The sequence below is a fragment of the Schistocerca americana genome, chromosome 5, assembly GCF_021461395.2.
Source record: "Schistocerca americana isolate TAMUIC-IGC-003095 chromosome 5, iqSchAmer2.1, whole genome shotgun sequence".
In the NCBI taxonomy this organism is placed as follows: Eukaryota; Metazoa; Arthropoda; class Insecta; order Orthoptera; family Acrididae; genus Schistocerca; species Schistocerca americana.
The window spans coordinates 493,571,524-493,597,561 of record NC_060123.1 but is presented as its reverse complement, the minus strand read 5'-3'; positions in this window follow the sequence as shown (position 1 = coordinate 493,597,561).

Below are 26,038 nucleotides of genomic sequence, written 5' to 3'. Positions count from 1 at the left end.
GACATTTGTTGAGTTTTGTTAGAACGGTCCTCAACTATTCTTTCCAAAACGCTTACTTGAGCGGCACGGACACAAGCTAGGCAGAAGATGTCGAAGTGCGAACACTGGCTGACACCTGCAAGCTCGTTGCTTACGCTTGCGAGCAGCTCCGCAACCACGATCCGGGCGCACGCTCATTAAGCGGGGTTTTGAGACATTTCGAAGGCGCTTGGCGGGCTCCGTACATGACCTCAATCGCAACAAGCCTGCCATGTCTTGCTCGGTCAGACTGGACATGTCGGGCTTCGAATCGACGTCCGCTGTGTGTTGGCTTCCATCTTGAGGCCGCCAACGTCTCTCCGCCATCCCATCGGGACTTTTTCCTGTGGTCCAGCCACAACCTGGATAGGCTGGGAGATCGAACAAACGTTATCTGAACTTTTAACCACCGGAGGCCATCGTTGCATGGCACTGTCTGCACTGCTAAAAGTCACGTCAGGAGATATTGAGAAGCTTTGAGTAATGATGATGATACTGGCAGTGCAGCAGTGCCGTTCAACGGAAATCTGCAAGTAAGTGCGATAGTAAGTTCTTTTTTCTTACAGGCCTATATGGTTGCTTCCGGCCTCGCTTCTTTCGTGGGCTATATTGTACGCTTTTCGTAGCAATAGATAAGCATAATGGCAGTAACATAAAAAGCGTCAACTCAGGGGAGAGCTCGGACCTAGCTGGATTATTTAGCTTACCTGCTGGAAAATAGTGTAAAAGTACATAAGAGTGGAAATAAGGGAACTTCCTAACCTATCCCTATCTATCCTAGACGCAAGCACCGCTTCATTAATGACCCATTCTCGGGTGTAGTCTGGGAACGATATCTGCCTTTCTTTAATTTATTGTTTACGTAAAGTTGCTTAGTTAGGGAAGTGTAATGATCAATAAATGTTAAGTATGAGTAATTAGCATGTGATCGCTAGAGTAAAGAAGATGTGGCACGAAAAGCTGAGAAATCATCAGTCCTTCCAGGATTTACAGGAAGCGCCAATGGAGCGTTATAGAAGGGATAACTTAAATTCTGAGGTTTGTATATCGCATAAAGAAGGTAAACATTAATGTGTATGAATTGACAGATGGCAACAACATTAGTAGAGCCGTTTTACAGAAGGCAGAGCAAAGAGTTCTAGGTGCGTTTTTGCGGGAGTTCACTGGTGAAGTCTCATGTAAGGTACTATAAACTTCCCCCAGGCTGTAAGAGCTGCAGCAGCATAAGTAGACATAAAGTAGTGACGAAGCTTAGGGAGACAGTGTGTTATAAATGCGTTCATCGTGACCACATTCATCGTTATTGTAGGAAGTCGCAATGTAAAAAAGCATAAAAAAGTGTAAACTGGTTGCAGGAAACGAACGTAACAGCTGGTGCTGGGAGAGTCCATCCTGAGGTTCGGGGTCGCAGGGTGGATTTCGCAGCCCAAAGTTAAACATATGAGGGAATGTTGTAGCCATTTCACGGTGTTACTAGTGAGCCGGACGGTAGGGGAAGACTTCCGGATTCGCGTGGAAGTTGTCCCTAGTGTAGGATTCAGCTACAACGTCATATTTTGACAGATTTTCTGCCTGAAAATCAAGCCAAATCGATCGGTTTTAGTGCAGAAACAAGCGAACAAATTCTAGACACATCTCAGGCGCCAGAGCACCGAGCCAAACTGCGTCCTAGGTCTTATAGACTCTACTCTACTGCAGTGAGATACAGATAGTCCGGGTCGACATAGTAGTGGACTTACCTTATAGTGTGTAGTTGAGCCCTTTATGGAAAATGAAGAATTGGAGAGGGCAAAGTGTTTTATTCGCCATAGACGTACAAGACGTTGACGGTAGCTGCAAAGTGCTCGTCAGTATGGAAAATTTTGGTTCACTAGATGTGGAGCTATCACGAGATGCACCGGTACCTAATTTGGAAGTTTAGGAAGCTCACGAAAGAAGAGAGGCAAGAAGCAACCATACAGTCCTGTAAGAAAACAGTGACTTCAGGAAAGAATATTCGAAACTGGGACAGTCTGTCGCCTTAGCCGCACTTTGGTAAAAGGCATCGCTATTTAAAGGACGTGATGAGGAGAAGATGAAAAGATACTTATATGAAAACGTGGAACTCTTTTACCCTCCTCAACCATTCCGACGTATGCCAAAAACTACATCAAATTCCACATCATATACAACCCGTGATGGAGGAATTTATTAATCAACAGCTCCATGACAGGATTGCAGAAGAAAGTGGTAATCCATGGTCACTATCGATAGTAACTGTACTGATAAAGAGCCCAGAACGGAGTAACGCTTATAGATTTTGTGGTGTTTAGAGGTATTTAAATCAGAAGTGCAATGGGAATTCCACTCTTGAATGGAGAAGAGAAAGCGAATAGGTGGAAAGCATGGCCTCCAAGAGGGCGAGAATTTCTCTTATGACATTTTAAAATAAGAAATTGAGGTCGATAGGGCTGACATACACGATCCAGTATTAGAGTCAGAATTCCATTGAGTTCTAGAAGACTAAAGATGAAATAAGGCATAAGGGACATGTGATATTCCATGGAAACAGATTAAATCCTTGGGTGTAGTGGCAACAAAACGATTATTTGAGTTGGTGTGTAGGATCTATGAGATTCGAGTCTCGGTCCGGCACACAGTTTTAATCTGCCAGGGAGTTTCTCTCCCACCTATTTTTCGCATATGGAAAATTATTAAAGATTTTATTACAACCTGACGTACCTTGAGCTTGACTCTAGAAAGTTAATGGCCTCAGCAGATGTTAATGGAGCCTGGTAGGGCGCTAATAGCATGAGGTATTTTTATGATTTTTATAGATATTGTTTATTGGGAGTTGAAAGCAATTGGCAGCGAGCTCATCCCTTAGTAAATCTTGCAGGACAGGCCCACAGCCGTACAGGGCAGACAGGGCAGCCCCTCATCGAGACATGACTCCAGCAGAACAATGCTGCGCTACCTCCTGTGGCGCCAGAGGAAGCCTGCGATGGGGCGACGGTCTGAAGGAACGCATCTACACAGTGGAGTCGTAAACCAGGCATTCTGTGCAGAACCACGGGTAATAAAATTCGCCTGTTTTCGTGTTTGCCTATAGTGAAAATAGGCCAGTGAACCACTTCCCCCAGCTGTCCGAGAAACGTTTGGAGACAGAATCTTTATTACTTTATTTAAATAAAGATCTTTGAGATTGTATCTGCTCGCTTGTTCCCATGGGAAGAGACACGACTTTGGAAAAACTCATCTTCCTCCTCTGCAAAAACTTAAGAAAAACCAGTAACTGGCGGTTTCTTTTTTTTTCAGAGATGCAGGTTTCTTAACTCTTGCTCTGGTTCGACATGAGTTTGTGCTTTCGTGTGGGAGGGGAGATTTAGCGCCTCTAGAGCTCTGTGATTGGCTCAAGGTGGTGTGAAGGCGGTGTCGTTCATGCACTTCACGGGAAAACGGGTTTTTTATCTGGAAAGGCACAAAGTCCTCAGGTGTGGGACTATGGTCTGGTAAGCACTTCTGGTCGAAGATCTGGCGTGTGTGATTGGTACTGAGACTGGCTTCACTAGCGAGTACTTTAGACTGCAGAGCCTGTGGTGCAGTTCTTACTGTACCGACAGTTTGACTTCAAAGATCTCTGACTACTCCTTAACCGAGGGCACACTTATTCGTTTTTGGTTTACCAGTCTTGACGTTTGATATCCTTGTGCGCTCTGTCGTATAAGTAAGCCAATTTGGTTCTTGGTACGACTAGCGAACGGATGTGTCACACAATGAAATTTTCCGTGATTTTAGGGCTCTGGTAGAGAGTAAACTGCGATAAGTCTTCCTGATCGTTAGACAATAAGATTTTTGCATTTCTTTCGTGGCCACGATCTATTCACAGGTGCTGTCTCCAATTCTTCCTCCGCCGCACGCATCTCGTCAGTTGCAAGTTACATCACCGCACGAAGCAAATAGGGCAATGCACTGCTGCTCCGGCATTGTCAGGGCGTACATATCGCAATCTCCACTTGCTCTCTGCTGCACTTATGTAGAGAAAGTTCAGTAAATTTGATCAATCAAAGTCTGCTCAGCGACAGATCAATTCAGATTGCGTCATCCACATTTTGAGGGCAATAGTACTTGACTAACTCCACTGGTTAAACTGTCTCTGCCACCCAGGATCCTTGTCCAGTGTAGTCTTAAATCACCTGTTAGTTGTTTACGGTATTCAATCAATAACTTGTTTAGCATAATTTATGTCTGTTTTGGGAAAATAAATGTTGTTAGTACACTAAATTTTGCCTACATCCTCCAGCATTTAAATAGTCCCACTAGGGTTACCTTTCAAGCTTATTGTCTGTCACTCTTAGCCACTCATCCTCCCATCGACGCAAGACTCTGTATGTCAATAGCGAGACTATAGCGAGCCGGGGAATAGCACACTGAAATAATTGAGGATCACGAAACGCTCCGTTCGCTGCTAGAACTGCCCTTTCGTTTCCCGCGATAGCCATCTGCCCTGGTACCCAGAGGAAAGACACTGCCTTCCACAGTCGTAATTGGAGGACGATATCCTGGATATTCTGGGCGTCTTTCTTCTCTGGGCTCAATCGTCGTAGAGGGTGAAGGGCAAACAGACAAGGAATTTAGAACTTGAAGAACGCCTCATCTGCTCCAATGTCCGCAAGATTACATATAATTCTGCGGCGAAGACAGTAAAGTCTTGAGAACACGATCTGCCGGCCGGGGACGCGGAGCGGTTCTAGGCGCTACAGTCTGGAACCGCACGACCGCCACGGTTGCAGGTTCGAATCCTGCCTCGGGCATGGATGTGTGTGATGTCCTTGGGTTAGTTAGGTTTAAGTAGTTCTAAGTTCTAGGGGACTGATGACCTCAGAATTTAAGTCCCATAGTGCTCAGAGCCATTTGAACCATTTGAACACGATCTGGGAAAACAACCGAGATACCAGCGAAGTCCCTCTGTTTAGACCCATCTATAAAGGCAGCTACATAGTTGTCATGCTCACATTATGAAATATCGCTTCACAAACAGAATCGTGAGTGCAATCTCTCCTGTAACGCACTAATTCTAAAATGAATCTGGGCCACTGAGTAACCAGAGTGGCAGATGGCTAAAACTATGAATTTGACGTTGTCCTTGCTTCGCACCAAGGAACTCCAGCATGTTGGACGGCGTAAATGATCAACAAGTAAGAAGGTCTCTCCGATCTATGCACTCTGCTCGCCTAGTCTAGCTACATACGCACGAAAGCACTATGAAATATAGAATGGCGTCCCTCAAATGCAAGCCAGGTAAATAAGAAATGAGACGAGAACGATTAAAATGAGCACACGCACACATACAGGCAGAAAGTTGAAACTCCGTCTTTGCAGACCACGCCTCCAACTTCCACACTGTAAGTTGCAACTGACAGCTGGCTGTTGCAAGCCTGGATGAGGAACAGAAAACAGCAAAACCGTCCACAAATAATGAGCACTGCACAGGACTCCTTACCGTAGACGTGACACTTTATGGCTATGGTAAAGAGGGTAGCACTTAAAACACTGCCCTGAGTGATACCATTCTCTTGCTCGAAACGTTTTGACAGCGTGTCACGAACTCGGGTCCCAAAAACTGCTGAGAGAGGAACGACCATGTGAATAATGTGAGGTGGCCACAGAAGCCTCATTAATGCAGTTGTGTGACAATACTGTGCTTCTCAGTTGTATCGTATTCCTTACTGCAGTCAAAGATTATGTCAATACAACGACGTTTACGTAAGGAAGCCTGCTGAACAGCCCTCTCTAGCAGAGCCAGGTTGTCGACAATGAACTGAAATCTCTGGAATCCACCCTGAGACCGGGTATGAAGTTCCCTGGTCTCTAGGAACCAGACCAGACGCTGCAGGGTCTTTCCTACACATCCCGTCAAGGTGGTACTTAAGTAACTGCTGAGAGAAGTGCAGTACTTCCCTGGTTTGAGGAGAGGCACAACAATTGTCTCTTTCCAACAGTTGAGGAAGTCATCTGTCTGCCATAGAAGATTAAAACATTCGAGGAGGATTTACTTTGACGCTGCTGAAAAGTGTTGGAGTATACAGGATCAGATCGGGTGCAGTATCGCGAGTCTCAGACAGCGCCGATTCCTGCTCCAACATGGAGAATGGGTATTTGCAAGACTCGATTTGTTAGATCCGAAGTCCAACTTTCCTCTCTCTATCGTCGCATGGTAGCAACGAAATGGACTATCCTGGCTGCCATTGGCAGTAGTTCACGCAAAATCCCCTGTTAGCATCTGAGTGATGTCTCCAAGCACTGTTTGAAGACACCTCTGTTTGAACACTGCTGCAATCGGTAAACGACTGCGTTTCGCAGAAATCCTCCTGATGGCTTCCCATACTTTTGTAGAACAAATGGGACGGTTGATGGGGTCCAGAAACGCTTTCCTCTTCTTGCTCTCTTTAATGACGGTCGAGCCTCAGCTCTTGCAACACGAAGTGCTGTGAGGTTCTGCTGTCAGGCAGTATTTAAACCATGAAAGAGCTGGCGCAGATTGCTGAGTGGCACTCAAAAGTCCATCAAGGTCCAAGATGAGCTGAGGACTCTGGGAGGGATACGACAGCAGCATGATGGGTCACTCATGCAATGTGGTCCACCCATTCCTGGACACTGTTATGAGGTTCACACACACCCAGCTGCATGAACAGCGTCCATTTAGTCCTTGTGACCATCCGTTTTGGTGGCTTCGCTTCAGGTAATGCTCAATCTAGGAGAAGAAAGCAGACTGAGAGGCGGTCACTCGAAAAAGGGTTGTCAGCGACTTGCCACTAAACGGAATCGACGGTGGCTGGAAAGCAAAAATGGAGGTCGATGGCTGTGGATGATCCAGCAGCAGCGCAGAAATTGGCAGGAGTACCTGTGTTCATTGGCAGGAGTACCTGTGTTCAGGATGCACAGCTTGTGAAGCGTCATGAGGCTCTCCAAAATCCGACCATGAGGGTAAACAGAGGTCGAGCTTCACAAAAAAGAGGGCATTGAAGTTCCCCGGGAGTAGAAATGGTTTGTGGAGTTGTTTCATAAGATCTATGAAAGCCTCAGAGCCTACTGCATCTTGTAGAAGTAGATACAGGATGAGACAGTGATCCTCCGACACACAAGAATTTCAGTGCTTATGGCTCACTGGTCAGTAGCGAGGGGAGAGCAGAATAGTGATGTGCATTATGGACAAACGTGCGACCCCTCCCTTGATCCTTTCCCTAGTTAGGTCATCCTTGCAATAAAGAATATAGCCTCGTAGCACAGGCGAATCAGATGCATTAAGATGCGTTTCCTTCAATTACAAATACAGGGGGCGTCCCTGTGATAGGATTTTTAGTTTCTCCATGTGTGTCCTGAATCCAGTAACGTTCCACTGTAGAATAGGAGCCATCTATCAGGTGGTAGCACATTCATCCTGACTTTCTGTCGTGGAGTGGAGCCCACGATGGGTGGAGGCTTGGTACTGGGGCAAGACGATGGCCCCCGTCCGACATCAAGGTCGATCACCTCCGAAGAAAATTCGAGAGAGGCGTGAGACAGGATAACGTCGACACTGACGGACTGTGTAATTCCCATCACTGTCAGTACGCAACTATTCACTTTCGGCTTAGATTTTTTGTCTGATGTGGCTTCGAAGTGACAACCGCGGAAGCGGTAGTGGAAGTGTTGAACTATGAGTAAGACATGGTCTTTGGAGGGCAGGAAGTTCCACAATGTCGGCAGCCACAGCCTTTTCAGAGGTTCTGGGGGTGGGGGGGTCAGACTTCAAAGAAACTGCAGCAGCACAAGTACATTGACAAACGCAGGTACTAGTATTAACAGTAGCAACTTCCGTTTGTGTAGCAGAATCGGTCTTCTGAACTGACTATTTAAGAATAGGTGTGAAGGAGGTAAGGAACTTTGGGAGCCTTATAACTCTTTCTGCGTCGCCATACAAGTTTACTTAGTTGTTTTGAGCTGTATGAACAACCAACTCCCTCACGGACGGCCTTCCCACACTAAATGTGAATGATATAATTATTTTTTCTGTTGGGAGATTAGTGTAAGCTCCCAACAGTTTACTTCCGTAACCTCGGAATAATAATGTGACTAACGTCTCAGTTAAATTGTGGCTCACATATAACCTTTCAATAATTAACTGACTGTGAATTTAAACTGGTAAATTTTGGACGTCAGCAGTGCTGCGTCATGGCCCTGAAAGATCATTCTGAACAAACTGAAAATTCTTACCACAATGAAGTCGCCGGATAACGCATATATATCTGCTCCTATAAGAAATTTTTATGGCACAGCCCAGTGCAATGCTGGCCCCTAGATCTGTTATGTATAAAAAGAATCAACTTATTTTTCTTTATGGTAATAGGGATGACCATCGATAGGTGAAATTAGTAAAATCTTTAAATTCAAATGAATGATTGTCAAAAGTTAATTTTATAAGAAAGATTATTATTAAAGGATTTTTAAAAAACATTTACCTGGGACTTGATACAACAATAGTACAAAATCAGTTGTTACAAATTATATACGCGCGCGGCTACTTTTACCTTACACTACATCGCTCCCCACGACCGGCCCAACTGCCCGACTACCAGCTACAACTACTACTACTGCCGACACTGCTCCTACAGCAGCCGACACTGCTCTCTGGTCTGAGATTCTCTTCCAGCTTACATATCGCAGGCAGCGCGTGAGCAATCCATCGAAACTACATCTGCTCGAGTGCGCTAGCAATAAATTCCTTAGTCGTGGACCTCTTACAAGGTGTGAAAGAGGAGCACAGCCAAACTACCCAAGTATCACATCAGAGAATGTGTCATGGTGACCAGTCCCCACAAACCAAAAGCGAAAAATTAAGAAATTTGTTATAAAGTACTATACAGTTACGCAGTTGCATACATAGGGAGAGTCTGTCAATTTACGGGCCCCATTGATGCACTTCCTCTTTTACCAGCAGCTCCTTTGCAGGAGGGGAAGGGAATGGTAAGAAAGAAAGGTAAGATCAGAACAAAATAAACAAGAAACGTCTGTGATACTGAGAGGTACCCATATGCCCAAAGGTCACAAAGTGGCCTTCTGAGCTAGTGGTGTATTACCTTTTCTTCTAAGGTGCAATACGTCTGTGAATTTTAACTGTGTGTTGTTTCTTATTTGTTGGTGGAAATGTTATAGCACAAACGTAGTGCAAGTAACTTAGTTTTTTTGGAAAACATCGATGTTATGTTGATTATTTGGTGAAATGTATCATTTGTGTAGAACTATTTCTTAGAATTAATAAAATGTTCCAATGTACGTGCCATGGTCTAGGGGTAGCGTCCTCGGTCCTGGGCTCGAAACTTGCCACCGCTTAAATTTTGATCAATAGCAGTAGCGTCCGATGACTTCCGGCGTAAGAAGTCACCCTCATTCCGCCGACGACCTTGTCAAAGAGGGCGGATGAGCGGACAGATGTTCAGAGCACACTCTTTCTTTTGGGGTGGGAAACTACCCGTTAAAGTGGCGGAATAAGTAATGATCAACGGCATGATGATGCAAAAGGCAGTGCAAACCACTGCGTTAAAGACACATAGCGTGTATTCATAAGACATGTGGCCCATAACTGAAAAATTGTCATGATGATATTTCAATTGGCGAAAGATTCCGGAGTAGACCCCCATTTCGATCCCTGAGAGGGGACTGCCAAGGGGGAGATGACCATGAGAAAAAGATTGAATAAAAAACGGAAGGATAACGTTTAACGAGTCGGTGGTGGAACGTCAGTAGCTTCAACGTGGTAGGCTAGCCAGAAGATCTGAAAATGCAAATGCAAAGGCTCAGTTTAGATATTCTAGAGGTCAGTGAGGTGAATTGTAAAGAAGGCATGGATTTCTCCTCAGACGAGTACAGGCTAATATCAACAGCAGCAGAAAATAGTATAAAACGACAGTTCAGGTATACATGCCGACATCGGAAGCTGAAGATGAGGAGATAGAGAAATTATACGAGGATATTGAAAGAGTAATACACTACGTAAAGGGAGATGAAAATCTAATAGTCATGGGGGCTGGAACGCAGTTGTAGGGAAAGGAGTAGAAGAAAAGGTTACAGGAGAATATGGATTGGGACAAGGAATGAGAGAAGAGAAAGACTAATTGAGTTCTGTAATAAATTACAGCTAGTAATAGCGAATACTCTGTTCAAGAATCACAAGAGAAGGATGTTCTGGCGTAACCACAAGCTCCGGAACGAAGACGCAGTACGAAAGACCAGAAACGGCAGTGAGGAAACATCGGAATTGGATCGCCTAGCGCCCGAAACGCCCCCTTCAAGAAGTGAATATAAGGGACGCTCCTGCCAGTCCCGGCCGATGATATCGCCCCAGTCCGCAGCGGACGTTAGTGCTACGCTATCGCCGCCCGGAGTGGCCGCGTGGTTCTAGGCGCTACAGTCTGGAGCCGAGTGACCGCTGCGGTCGCAGGTTCGAATCCTGCATCGGGCATGGATGTGTGTGATGTCCTTAGGTTAGTTAGGTTTAAGTAGTTCTAAGTCTAGGGGACTGATGACATCAGATGTTAAGTCCCATAGTGGTTAGAGCCATTTGAATCATTTTTTTTTGCTACGCTATTAGGTTGTCGTGATGCGTATCAAGTGCTATCTAGGACTTTGTGTATAGCAGGAACTTTACTGTATTCATGTCGCCTCTAACTAGAGACATTTACTGTAATCAAATTTAAGTATTGTCAGTTTTCTTTCAGTTGCTCGATGAAAAAAGGAAGTAAAAAATGTTCAGTGAAATTCAGGAATACGGAAATAAAAGTCGATGAGAAAGTAAATAAATAGGAAGTGCAGGGAAGCAAAGACGAAATAATTCCATGAAAAATGTGAAGAAATCGGAAAGGAAATGGTTGTCAGAAGGACTGACTCAGCGTATAAGAAAGTCAGAATAGGCTTCACTAAAATTAAAAGCAAGAGTGGTAACAATAAGAGTGCATCGTGAATTCCAGTGTTTAATGCAGAGGAGAGAGCAGATAAGTGAAAAGATACACTGAAGCCCTCTGTGAGTGGGAGGATTTGTCTGATGTGATAGAAAAGGAAACATGAGTCGATACAGAAGAGATAGGGGATCCAGTATTAGAATCAGAATTTATGAGAGCTTTGGAGAACTTTACATGAAATATTGCATAAAGGATTGATAAAATTTCATCAGAATTTCTAAAGGCATTGTGTTAAGGGGCAACAAAACGACTATTCACGTTGGTGTGTTGAATATATTAGTATGGCGACATAGCATCTGACTTTCGGAAATGCGAGAATTACCGCACAATCGCTTTAATGGCTCATGCATCAAATTTGCTGACAACAGTAATATATAGGTGAATGGAAAATAAATTTGAGGATGTTTTAAATGTCGATCAGTTTGACTTTAGCAAAGATAAAGGCACCAGAGAGGCAATTCCGAGGTTGTGGTTAATAACGGAAGCAAGATCAAAGAAAAATCAGCACACGTTCATAGGACTTGTAAATCTGGTAAATGCGTGCAACAATGTAAAATGGTGCAAGATGTTCGAAATTCAGAAAAACATAGGGATAAGCTATAGGGAGAGACGAATAATATACAATATGTACAAGAGCCAAGAGAGAATGATGAGAATGGACGACCAAGAACGAAGTCCTCGGATTAAAAAGGGTGTAAGACAGCAATGTAATCTTTATCACCTACCATTCAAACTGTACATAGAAGAAGCAATAATGGAAATAAAAGAACGGTTCAGGAATGCACTTAAAATTCAAGGTGAAAGGGTACGACTCACTGCTATGGGATGATAGCACCAGCGGACGACGGCAGTAGACAACGCCCAATTGCGCCCAGTATTCGAAACATGTGACATTGCGCCCCTGTGCGGGAGCTCGAGGAAGTGGAATATTGCTGTCGTCAGTAGCAAGCCTAGGTGTCAATCAGACATTCAACTCAGCTACGATCCCCCTTGAAAATGTCCTCCACACTTGGGACGAAACTTCGGGTTTTAAGGTGAAATCCATTCGACCAAGGCACAATAGCCCGGAACATGTTATTAACTGTGACATTTCCGGCCATGAAAGTTTATATTTTACGCAAGTATTTTTCTACACATTGAACACTAGTGTTAGGATGTAAGCTATCACTCATGATGAGTGTGCCCATGGATGTGTGTTAGTCTTGGATATTTGGCTTCAAGGTTAAAGATTCTTTTCGAAGTCTGTTACTTGCTCAATCGTCAAAATGATGGGGGACCTTAGTAAGCTTGTGCGACAGAGTACGTGAGAGACTGCTTGTAGCACCAGACAAGGCCCACACACTGCTCTGCAACACAGAGCTGCTGCGATGCTGGTTTGAAACAGGATCCTGTAAGCTCAACCTGCTCGGTGTGTTCGAGTGTCCAAGGGAGGAAATTTCAGCGAAAAATGACTTCTTCCAAAATGTCGGATGTCATTGCTCTTTCTAAGTAGCACAACCTGTATCCGTCATCTGTAGCTGTTACAATCAAGCACGCCTTGATAGCACGCAAGACACAGAACTGCAAGGGCAACGGTTGCTTATCAGTGGCAAGAGTTGTGATATTTGTGGACCTACGTTCTGGCTACCCACCAGAGTCTCCAGAGTCACAACACTGAACACGACCTACACGCTACAGTATCTACGAGACTTCCCTTCGAAATTTTGCCAATGCAAAAATCTTACCAGTCTAAACAATACTCAACCCTTCTAGCCTCCCTGGACCAGATGCTAGCCACCCAGAATGGCCATGTGTCACCAGAACATCTACTAGGGCACATGGACAACAATATATCAAGCGTCAGCGCTGCCTCATCACAGCTGGAAAATCATATGAGTGGCATTCATCTTCTTTATGAAACTCAAATGGCTCCGAGCACTATGGGACTTAACTGCTGAGGTCATCCGTCCCCTAGAACTTAGAACTACTTAAACCTAACTAAGCTAAGGATATCACACACATCCATGCCCGAGGCAGGATTCGAACCTGCGACCGTAGCGGTCTCGCGGTTCCAGAGAGTAGCGCCTAGAACCGCTTGGCCACTCCGGCCGTTGAAAATATGTATTCTTTAATGCTATCTGAAGAATAGGATTGTCCAAATCCCACCCCTACCATGCTCTAGCCTAGCCTAAGGTACGTATTGGGGACATCAGAAAACGCGGGGAAGTGACTAAAGTGTCATTTGACTGAAGTGGGCCGATGTAGGAACAAGCAACGGAAGACTAGGGTTTTGAAAAATTTGAATTTTGGGAAAAGTCCCGTTTTTTGGAAGCAGATTTTAGTCATTGAAGAATTCGCTTCTAAAGTGATGACACCGGCGCCTCCTTGCCTGCCGTTACAGCCAGGGGCTGCTGTGCTTCTCCCTCCTCGCCCGCCACTATGCCGCCATCACCCTGTGCATGCTGTACCTATGCCTGTCGAACTTGGTATAGTCAGGAAATTATTTGTCAAAACTGGCTGTCTACGTTTTCTGTACCAACCGACACTCTCCACCAGACAACCACTTGCTCACATCCAGCTACACCACTATAATACTAGTATTCAGATAGACCATGGAATACATTTCAGTTATACTCTGTAAATGGACAGTTTATAAAATGTCAGACACATGTTGCGTAAATGCTCTATGAAATGTGTTCTTTTAGTTCTATTGTAATAACATTTCTCTAGACCACAGTATTTTGTTGGCTTTTTATACCTTAAGCGTTTCGGTGTATTGCCGTTTTCAAAGGATCTACAATAGGATTGGTTTCAAAGAGAAACATGTGATAGCATCCAAAATAGAATTATGTGCTGCTCCTCTCGGCGCCCTATATACGCTGGCCGTTACCCCTTCCGCCAACTACCTCCGCTCGCAGTCCGCGCGGTCCTCGCACTGGACGGTGGAGTTGGTGGGGGAAGCGGTGCTTCGGTCCACGGACCGACCTGCAGCGCCCACGCCACCGTCAGCGAACCCCCTTTCCAGATTCGGCGCAGGGTTCCACGCCTGACTGATTTGTAGCCCACTATCTTTATTAATCAGATCGTCTTTCAGTCTGATTTCGATGGCCCCTTTAACTACACACTCCTAAAACAAAGACGATTGCCTAAGCATTTCGGTGTATTCGTAATCCACAGTGGCCCAGATTTTATACTATTGTCGGCCGTGGCTGATTTGGCGGTGTGTCGTAGTTCAGTATGGCGTTTATGTTCACGACGCCTCTCTCCTACCACGCGAATGGTATGATGATTTGCCACACTGGCAGGGTTTGGTAAATGCATGGTTTACGGGGAGCCAGATCGTCATTTACTGCGACTAGTCGAGTCAAGGTTTTCGCAAGAGGTCGAAATACACATATTATATTGTGTCGTTCTGGGATCCTGCTAATTTTTCTGGAAGTACACACATCAAAAATAGTTTTGCCTCACCCCGGTTCCCAGAACTCCTAAAGATAGGCGTTGGCTGTGGATATTGTATCACAGACACAGTCCCTTTGACTGTTCAGAGATGTCACTAAACCCACCTAAAGATGTAAACAACCATGTATGAGCACCGCCTATTAGATGGAGGGCGTCCGACAGCCGATCAGTTCCAGTCATTCCACCATGTAGCAGGTACATGGTTCGTGTTGTCTGTACTTCAACAATGCCTAGATGGTCAGTACTGCGGTTCGATCGCGTCCGCATTGTTACTTTGTGCCAGGGAGGTCTCTCAACAAGAGAAGTGTCGAGGCCTCTCGAAGTGAACCAAAGCGATGTTGTTCGGACATGGAGGTGATACGGAGAGACAGGAACTGTCAATGACATGCCTAGCTCAGGCCGCCTAAGGGCTACTTCTGCTGTGGATGGCCGCTACCTACGGATTATGGCTCGGAGGAACCCTGACAGCAAGGCCCTCATGTTGAATAATGCTTTTCGTGCAGCCACAGAACGTCCTGTGTGAAATAGGCTGCAAGATGGGCAATTTCACTCCCGACGTCCATGGCGAGGTCTGTCTTTGCAACCACTACAGCATACAGCATGGGCCCAACAACATGCCGAATCGACCGCTCAGGATTGGCATCACGTTCTCTTCACCGATGAGTGTCGCATATATCTTCAACCAGACAATCGTCGGAGACGTGTTTGGAGCCAACGCGGTCAGGATGAACGCCTTAGGCACACTGTCCAGCGAGTGGATCAAGGTGGAGGTTCCTGCTGTGTTGGAGTAGCATTATGTGGGGCCGACGTACGCCGCTGGTGGTAATGGAAGGCGCCGAAACGGCTGTACGATACGTGAACACCATCCTCCGACTGATAGTGCAACCATATCGGCAGCTTATTTCCGAGGCATTCGTCTTCATGGACGACAGCTCGCACCCCCATGGTCCACATCTTGTGAAAGACTTCTTTCAGGATACCAACATCGCTCGACTAGAGTGGCCAGCATGTTTGCCAGATATGAACCTAATCGAACATGCCTGGGATAGATTTTAAAAGACTGTTTATGGACGACGTGACCCAACAACCACTCTGAGGGATCTACACCGTATTGTCGTTAAGGAGTGGGACAATTTGGACCAACAGTGCGTTGATGAACTTCTGGATAGTATGCCAGCACAAACACAGGCATGCATCAATGCAAGCGGAACGTGTGGGGTTTCATGAGCAATTGAAAGGTCAGAAATGATGTTTATGTTAATATCTATTCCAATTTTCTGCACAGGTTCCAGAACTCTCGGAACCGAGGTGAAGCAAAACTTTTTTTAATGTATCTGCGAATAAAGGTTTGCACGCCAACGGTTTAGTGTGCCTGATTGCACGTCTTATCTGCTTATTGCTCTACTCATTTCTCCTGAATGGCGTCTCAAGGTGCTTCAGTTTAGCTGGAAGATTATCTGGGTAGCAGATTGATCGTGCCCTGTGAACGAGTGTGTGCAAAATGCGTTCACGCTGGGAGTTGTGTTGTGGGGGCTACTGGAGGCAAGCAGATACAGACCAGTGTGTGTAGGCTTCCTGTACACACTACCAGATTGCCATTACGTCCACCTTCACCAGAGTACCGCTAAAGGGCTCCATGGAACTAACAAGCAAGAAATTCGACACCAACCTGACAAGGTTGTTTGAGTTTGTACTCACTTTAACGCATTTACTGTTCGATGGAAATCACTATGAACAGATTGCGTCGCCTTGGAATGTCACCTGTCACCAGTCGTGGCGACTTTTTTCATGGGGAACTTCGAGGGGACGTCTGTGGAACAAGCCCATCTTGTTTCTATACCTATGTGGATGAAACAGTTGTCGTCTGGTCACATGGACGGTACAGCTTAAGCGAATTTCTCCAACATTTCAATTCGCTGCACCCCAACATACAGTTTACAATGGAGGTGAAACTGGATGGTGACCTTCCGTGTATTGAAGGCCTAGTGAAATGGAAACTTGAAGGCAGACTGGGGCACAGTGTGTACAGGAAGCCTACACACGCTGGTCTGTATCTACATGACTCCAGCAGCCACCACAAAAGAACTCCCAGCGTGAATACGTTTTACCCACACTCGTTCATAGGGCACGATCAATCTGCCACCAGGACAGCAGTCCACCTGAGCTGAAGCACCTCAAGACGACATTCATGAAATGAAATACTGTGTGGCTAGAACCTCCCGTGGGTTAGACCAGGCGCCTGGTTCAAGTCTTTTTAGGTGAAGCCATTTCAGTCACTTGCGTGTCGATGGGGATATTATGACGATAAAGACAACACAAAGTCTCTGAACGGGGAAAATCTCCGACCCATCCTGGAATCGGACCCCAGCCCCTTTGCATGGCATTCTGCGCGCTGACCACTCATCTATCGAGGTGGTCATGATATTCATAAGAAATGGGTACAGCAATGAGTGAATAAGACGTGCAGTCAGACAGACTGTTCCCAGGCAACAGCAAGAAGAAGAAAAAGGCCAGTACAAATCATTGGTATACATACCGTTTGTCGGAAATACTTCCAGAAAAATCGGCGCTGTAGTAGAACGACACAATTTAACATGTGTGTTCTGACCTACTGCGCAAACCAGGCGCTTACGAAATCCATACCAGTGCCCTATATCATACACTGCGCTTTCGCACGGAAGAAGAAACGTGCAGTAAACATAAAAGTCGTACCGAACTACGGCAAACCACCAAATAAGCCGTGGCCGTTCTTAGTATAAAAACTCGTCATACCTTGAATTGCGAAAATACCAAAAATTCTCTGGCAATACTCCACCTTCTGGGACTGTGTAATTAAAGAGGCCCTCGAAATCAGCTTGCAAGATGGCCTAATTAATAAAAATAGCGACCTACAACTCAGATGTGGAGCCCTGCACTGAACCTGGAGGGGAAGAGGTGTTCTCGGATGGTGGCGTCCGCGCCGGATGGGGGTAGCCCAGGCACTGCAGGCCATAGCTTGCATCAAGGCACTGCTTGCCCCACTACTGTCCACTGTGGCGGATTGCGAGAGGAGCTAGCTGGTAGAGGGGGTAACGGTCAACATACACTCCTGGAAATGGAAAAAAGAACACATTGACACCGGTGTGTCAGACCCACCATACTTGCTCCGGACACTGCGAGAGGGCTGTACAAGCAATGATCACACGCACGGCACAGCGGACACACCAGGAACCGCGGTGTTGGCCGTCGAATGGCGCTAGCTGCGCAGCATTTGTGCACCGCCGCCGTCAGTGTCAGCCAGTTTGCCGTGGCATACGGAGCTCCATCGCAGTCTTTAACACTGGTAGCATGCCGCGACAGCGTGGACGTGAACCGTATGTGCAGTTGACGGACTTTGAGCGATGGCGTATAGTGGCCATGCGGGAGGCCGGGTGGACGTACCGCCGAATTGCTCAACACGTGGGGCGTGAGGTCTCCACAGTACATCGATGTTGTCGCCAGTGGTCGGCGGAAGGTGCACGTGCCCGTCGACCTGGGACCGGACCCCAGCGACGCACGGATGCACGCCAAGACCGTAGGATCCTACGCAGTGCCGTAGGGGACCGCACCGCCACTTCCCAGCAAATTAGGGACACTGTTGCTCCTGGGGTATCGCCGAGGACCATTCGCAACCGTCTCCATGAAGCTGGGCTACGGTCCAGCACACCGTTAGGCCGTCTTCCGCTCACGCCCCAACATCGTGCAGCCCGCCTCCAGTGGTGTCGCGACAGGCGTGAATGGAGGGACGAATGGAGACGTGTCGTCTTCAGCGATGAGAGTCGCTTCTGCCTTGGTGCCAATGATGGTCGTATGCGTGTTTGGCGCCGTGCAGGTGAGCGCCACAATCAGGACTGCATACGACCGAGGCACACAGGGCCAACACCCGGCATCATGGTGTGGGGAGCGATCTCCTACACTGGCCGTACACCACTGGTGATCGTCGAGGGGACACTGAATAGTGCACGGTACATCCAAACCGTCATCGAACCCATCGTTCTACCATTCCTAGACCGGCAAGGGAACTTGCTGTTCCAACAGGACAATGCACGTCCGCATGTATCCCATGCCACCCAACGTGCTCTAGAAGGTGTAAGTCAACTACCCTGGCCAGCAAGATCTCCGGATCTGTCCCCCATTGAGCATGTTTGGGACTGGATGAAGCGTCGTCTCACGCGGTCTGCACGTCCAGCACGAACGCTGGTCCAACTGAGGCACCAGGTGGAAATGGCATGGCAAGCCGTTCCACAGGATACATCCAGTATCTCTACGATCGTCTCCATGGGAGAATAGCAGCCTGCATTGCTGCGAAAGGTGGATATACACTGTACTAGTGCCGGCATTGTGCATGCTCTGTTGCCTGTGTCTATGTGCCTGTGGTTCTGTCAGTGTGATCATGTGATGTATCTGACCCCAGGAATGTGTCAATAAAGTTTCCCCTTCCTGGGACAATGAATTCACGGTGTTCTTATTTCAATTTCCAGGAGTGTATATATGATGACGAGAGAGACGTACACTTTATTCCCCCTATCTCTGAGGAGGAAGTCGCCCTGAAGTTTTGGTCCCTTTACTCTCGGCGGGCTGGGAGAGCCGATGGGGGCATTAATATCCTCTTGAAGAACCTGCTGCCGGAGCTCCATCTGTCCTTTGCTGATGTGTTCAACCAGATCCTCCTTTCGGGTACCCTTCCAGGTGGTCGCCGTCCTGAAGGTCAACAAGGACTCCACCTGGCATCTAGATACTAGCCCATCAGTCTCCTCCTACCCCTCTCAAAAGTCTTCTGCAGCTCCTCATAGTGCATGTCACTGCTGAGCGCCTTCCACCAGACGAGCAGTTTGACTTCTTTGGGGCCAATCCACTTCCCACCAACTGCTACTTCTGGTGGAATCCGCCATGAGGGAAGCGGGGACCCAGGAGTACCTTGGGGCAGTACTCGTGGATGTGCCTCGAGCCTTTACTCCATGTGGCAAGATGGCATCATTTAGAAACTCTTTGTGAATGGCGTTCGACATCACGCAGAGTCCTCCTCCAATCCCACCTAGTTGGCAGGACGTTTCATTTGTGGGCTGACCAAGGCATGTCTACTGTGAGGCAAATACAGGCAGGGGTGTGACAGGTGTTGGTCCTTGGTACCATCCTATATTCACCTTACATCGCAGATGCTATATGGGTGACAAGCGTTGAGTTGGGTCTCTATGCCAACAACATGGCATTATTCACCCACATAGCAGGAATGCTGCCGCCGTCTTAAGCAGGACTTTGATCTACTGGGAGCTTGGGCCATCAACTGACAGCTCTAGTTCAACTTTGCTAAGAGCCAGGCGATTTTTTTCACTAGAAAATAAATCCTGCTGGTTCTTCCCCCAGTCAACAGTGCGAGAGACCCCATCCAGAGGACCAAGACCGCTACCCACCTCGTGGTCGAAATTGTTCAGAGGCTTCCGTGGCTCCCGCACATCGGTGAGATCCAAAATAGGCCTGTGGGGCGTCTATAGGTGCTCAATCCCTTCCTTAAACAGACCAGTATTGGAGTATGCAGCTGCGGTGTGGCTGAACGCCGCTGACTCCCGCACTCCTGTCCCCCCAAAGGGTTCCAAACTTGGTGCTGAAACTGGCGCTGCACCTCCCCAGAATCTACCCCTCCCATCAAATCTATGTGGGCCTCATGCTACGGTGGGACATGTTCCACAACATTGCTCGTGGCTTTCACGCGAAAGCGTGTCACTCCCGCTATCGGCTCATCAGTGTTTTGGGCCACAACACCAACATCGACCAGCCACTCGTTGGCCGGACCTGTCGTGCGAAATTTGGAAATATGTGATAAGTTCCTATGGGAACAAACTGCTGAGGTCATCGGTCCCTAGGCTTACACACTACTTAATCTAACTTAACCTAACTTACGCTAAGGCCAACACACAGACCCATGCCCGAGGGAGGACTCGAACCTCCGACGGGGGGAGCCGCGTGAACTGTGGCAAGGCGCCTTGGACCACTCGGCTATCCCGTGCGGCTGTCGTGCGAGTAACCCTCCGCAATGCCATAAGGAATACAACTTTGTTGGTTAGCCTGCCACAGGACGGTCTCAGTTTGCTCGCCCAACAAGCCAAAAAAAATAAAAAATAAAAAAAGGCTGCACAGCATTCATCAGGGATCACCCACCTGAGTATTCAATAAACCGTCCAATATAGATACACAATTGCATGTCAACATTAGAATCATGACAATATAAATGCAGTCTGATTAGACTTTCAAACACCTTAAAGGAGAGAAGACTACCTGGTAACACTTTACACGTGGCGGCTATGATATTTTTTGACAATACAAAAGTAATTTGTATTTTGATCAAACACTGTTGACTAACTAATGTCCTTATATCAATTGTGAAGCTTGGGGAAGTAAATCGGTATTTTGAACAAGGGAACAAATCCCAAATCCAAAACATCCTTTTGTGGGAAAATACAGAAAAATTTCTCTCGTACTTATTTCTAATCTTGTCTTAACCAAACAATTATATGAGATTCCTTTTATTAACATCCCACCGCAGTATCTTGTGGAGAAAATTGGATTTAATAAAATCTTCTCCGGCTTCCAGCCATGTCAGGTGGTTAAAATCCTTTCCGCTCGCGACCGAGCTCTCCTTGGCCACTGTCAAGTGGTAAATGACTGCCATGTCGCTGTGGCGTCGCCGTTACTTAGCCGCGCTGCTGGCTGGGACGCTACTGGCGTTCTCTTCCTCGCCTAATACGGCAATGTTTCCGTCGCTCGTCCGTCGCGCCTACTTCAACCTCACGATGGCCGGGACCCAGGCTGTGCTCAGGTGCAAACCGCCGTCCTTATTCATGATGTTTTCAGATATTTTCATTTCTACTGCAGAACTGAATTGTTCTGAAGGGTATTAAAACAGGAGATTTGATTTATTCTTCAAAAGGATTATCAATTAAGCATTGAAAATTTTTATTACAACACGTGAAATTGTCGCAGTCAATAAAATTCTTCTGGGATTGAGGCCGCATTGTCATCTGTAGCCGGCCGGAGTGGCCGAGCGGTTCTAGGCGCTACAGTCTGGAACCGCGCGACCGGTACGGTCCTAGGTCGAATCCTGCCTCGGGCATGGATGTGTGTGATGTCCTTAGGTTAGTTAGGTTTAAGTAGTTCTAAGTTCTGGTGGACTGATGACCTCAGAAGTTAAGTCCCATAGTGCTCAGAGCCATTTGAACGATTTTTGTCATCAGCAAAAATTCCGAAGTTCCGGCGACTGTTGAAAGGTGCCTTCCTCAGGGTGTATTGCTCGCAGAGCAACAGGCGCGCGGTAGGCCACAGTGGTGAAGGGTACATAGAGCGCTGATGCGGCCTAGTCGATACTAGGGGTTAGTCGCCGCTCAATCTCCTATTCGCCGATTTCCACCAATGGCAAGCAGTAAGGAAACTTCAATGGAAAACGCCCATTTCCGCCAATGAGAACACGCAATGCAAAGACCAATAAAATGAACTCCTAATGTCCTTCCTCACCCTCACGTCCAATGATAGCACTCCTCCATAGTATATAATTATCCAAACTAGTGCTCATTCAACAGTTAGCAATACACCTTAAGGAAGGCGCCTTGCAACAGTCGCCGAAACGTCGGAATTTTACAGATGACAATGCAGCCTCAAACCCAGAAGAATTATATTGACTGTGACAACGGCAGCGGAAGCCTACGTTTACATACAACAAGTGAAATTGTTATATTTTCACAAAACATACATAATAAAACAAATATAGCAAATGTCTACACTACTCACAGGTTTCGGAAGCATTATCCCTGAAATTCATCACTGTTCTTCACTTTCCCAGTCCTCCGCAGTAGGTGTTGCTGCTGTCTTCAAAACCTCTTCATAAAATAGTCTGTACTCATATAGTATGTATGTAACTATCCTCCGTATGTGTCTTCTTGTCTTATACTGGATTTTTTTCGTTGTACTCCGTTTTGTTGGATTGTGCACCGTTCTTTTGTAACAAAAAAGTGTTTTTCACCAGACCATCAGTGAAATCAGATGCGATTAAATACTCTTTACGTAAGAAGTATTCTAACTGACTGCACTTGCATAATCCAGCATGACAACTTTTGCAGCTACAAGAAATTTTTTTCTTTGGTACCTAGGTTACCAGTTCTTGAAATACAAGATACTTTCAGCAGAGATTTCAATAACAATTAATCCCGTCTTGCTTAAGGAATAAGTCAAATCACTGTATTGTTGTTGCATGTTCGAAAAAATGTTCAAATGTATGTGAAATTTTATGGGACTTAACTGTTAAGGTCATTAGACCCTAAGCTTACACTCTACTTAACCTAAATTATCCTAAGGAGAAACGCACACACCCATGTTCGAGGGAGGACTCGATCCTCCACCGGCACCAGCCGCACAGTCCATGACTGAAGCGCCTATGACCGCTCAGCTAATCCCGCGCGGCAGTTGCATGTAAATTGTGTCTAATCGTCTGATTTTTCTTTTCGCAGTCAAAAAATTGTGATCACGCTAAACAAAGGAGTTTTCTATCAAGTACCCATAAATTTTTGCATATCGCCCGGTAGCAACCAATGGGAGGGGAAAGCACACTAAAATGTTGTTGTGGCTTTGGCCTCCGTAGACGTCACTGAAAAGGTGAAACTTTTTAATTTAAGTGTCCTTGTTGTTTGCTTTCGACCACAGCAAGCTATATATATCGTCAGATTCATGTTTGGCTTCTCGTTCCAGGTAAGAATAGAAATCGGCAAAATTTTTCCATCTCGTGTACGCAGAATACATATATATAACCACAGTTGCCTTACATTAACTGAATTCGCAATTGCGTGTGAGGAAAACCATCAGCTGTAGAATGAAATGACAAGAATGAAAATCTATGCCGGAACGGGACTCGAACCCAGATTTCTCACTAATCGCGAGAGGTTTCCGTGCCATTTGGCTATCCGTGCACGAGTCACAGCCAGGCTCAAACTTCCGTAAGTCGTCTACCATTCATCTGCGACCTGTGCTCGTTCCTCCGTTATGTGTATTCCTGCACAGGTCAGATGTTGTACTTGAAAATCACCTGCTCGGTATCGGCCGATAAGTACGATATTGCAGTGAATGTGTTATTTTGATTAGGATGCAAAGTTGATTTACTCATGCATGCATATCAAAAGGAACTTTTCATCATAGTCAGAATAACACCGGCGCTGCAATATTGTATAGTTTCCATAGCTAAGACATTTCGTGAGATGGAAATTTGGGTAAATGAATGTTTTGCATACAGTCAAATACAAATGCTCCAGCTTCGGGTCACCAGAACAAAGAGTATTTATTTCTATGTGTTTGTTATAAGACTTGCGACTCGACGAACACGAATGATCTTTTCGGCGCTTTACAGTGTCTTTCAGGCGTCGTCTTTTTACCTTTTATCTTTATCTTTTATTTCTCCACTAGTAGTACAGACCTCGATCCGATGTCGCCCAAATCTACAATCACAATTTTCGTGGAAGTACTTTCTGTAAAAGTCATATCTTACGTTCTTGAAATGATCTGGATATTTTTTACAAAAGTGGTCATACTTGGTTTTGTTAAGTTCACCATTCTCATACTTTATATTCTGATCGCAGTAGTGTGTGTCTTTAACAGGAAATTCGTTAATGTGTTTAACGAATCGATAATGACTCAAAGTTTGTTCGGTATTGCATTACCACGATCTCCACGCCTGTCGCTATCTTCCATGAAAACATGGTTTGCAGTTATTATTTAGTTAATCGAAAGATTACTTTATCCTTTATGCAGTAAGAATGCTAAATGCACTTTTACACACAGTCGTGCGTTCATTGCCTTTCATTACATGATGAACAAAAATACTCTCATTCAAGTGGTGCCTCTCTTTCAGAATACCTCTGTAATTTTGATTTTCGATCAATCAGCCCCATTAAGAATTTGTTTTTCACATTTTAAGAACGCACATCTGGCAAAGTTTCCAAGCAAACATCCTTCTCATTCACACTTAACCTTCCAGTAAGTTTATGTTTACAGGATTTGGCACCTCAGTTATTTGTCTTTGACCATATTATTACACGTGTCCTAACATATGTATACTCGTGACCAGAAAGTAGCTTGTTCTGCACTTCATGACCGTACATTTCTCGACGACAAATATCTTTCTTCCTTTTCACTGAAGTAGAATCAATACCACTTTCAAAGGCGAATGAAGACATTGTAGTGATAACCTTAACATAAAACACCTGAAACTTAGGTCTATAACAGAAAACATGGCATAACATCAGAAACGCTGAACTGACGCGCTTTTAAAACATCTAGAATACTCACTACATCAATAACTATCATTCATTTATCTTTAATGAAGAATGTCTAAACTGAGACGTCAGACATTAAACAGAAAACAATACGCTCATGCACTTCAAACATGCGATTTTAAGCAACCGAGCAATAGATGCGAACACCAGCTGCTAGTGCGATCACAGCGTTGAGGGCAGACGAACTCTAAACTGGGATATTTTCCCTTCTTAAAAATAACGAATATTACCGACTAAGCTGGCAAATGAATGGTTTCTCTTCCCTTTTTATAGCTGAGTGTGCTTCTATACTCTAACACACATATTAGGAAAAGGAGGAGTTTTTTGACGCTTATTCCTTTCTTCAAATCAACGATTCATTTTTAAAAATTTATATCATGGAGAAACTGATAAAAGAACGTTGGTTAGTCAATCCCATATGCATTATAAATGCGAAAGTTTGTGTGTATGTTTGTCGCTCCTTCACGGTGAAACGGTTGGGTGGATTTAGAAGAAATTTGTAAGGGTGGAGACGGCCGTGGTGGCCGAGCGATTCTAGCCACTTCAATCCGGAACCGCCCGACAGCTACGGTCGCAGGTTCGAATCCTGCCTCGGGCATGGATACGTGTGATGTCCTTAGGTTAGTTAGGTTTAAGTAGCTCTAAGTTCTAAGGGACTGATGACCTCAGATGTTAAAACCCATAGTGCTCAGAGCCATTAGAACCATTTTTTGTAAAAGTGGATTTAGATGAAATTTGTAAAGGAATTAGCTTATGTAACGAACTAACACATAAGATACTTTTAAAAGCTTGTATTACAATAGATTTATTGATCTGAAGAATATAACGCGAAATGTGTAACAATAATTATTCTTAGAAAAAGCTATTTATTCTTTGAGTTTTAAACTGTATCGTATTTATGAAAATGTTTTTACTGTTTATATGTCCTACACAATACGATTCAACGTAATGAATAAAATTCTTACACTGTCCTCAAAGTCTTAACCCATACATCTATAAGCCCGTTGCATTTTAGCTGCTGAGCTTAATGAGTATGTTACAGCTTCTGAGACCCTTGAAGACTCAAAAAGACAGTGTCATTTACAAACAGTATGAAGGAAAGACGTCGTGCCTTTACACGTAAAACGTAGTAGACCTTTAGGGAGGCTGCATTTAATTGTGATATGCAAGTGTCTCCACTGATAACCCAGGCACTCACTTGAGGGCAGATGAAATTGTTTCACGTACAATTATTCTACAATTTGATCTACACCGAAATTGCTTTGATTCTTTCTTCAT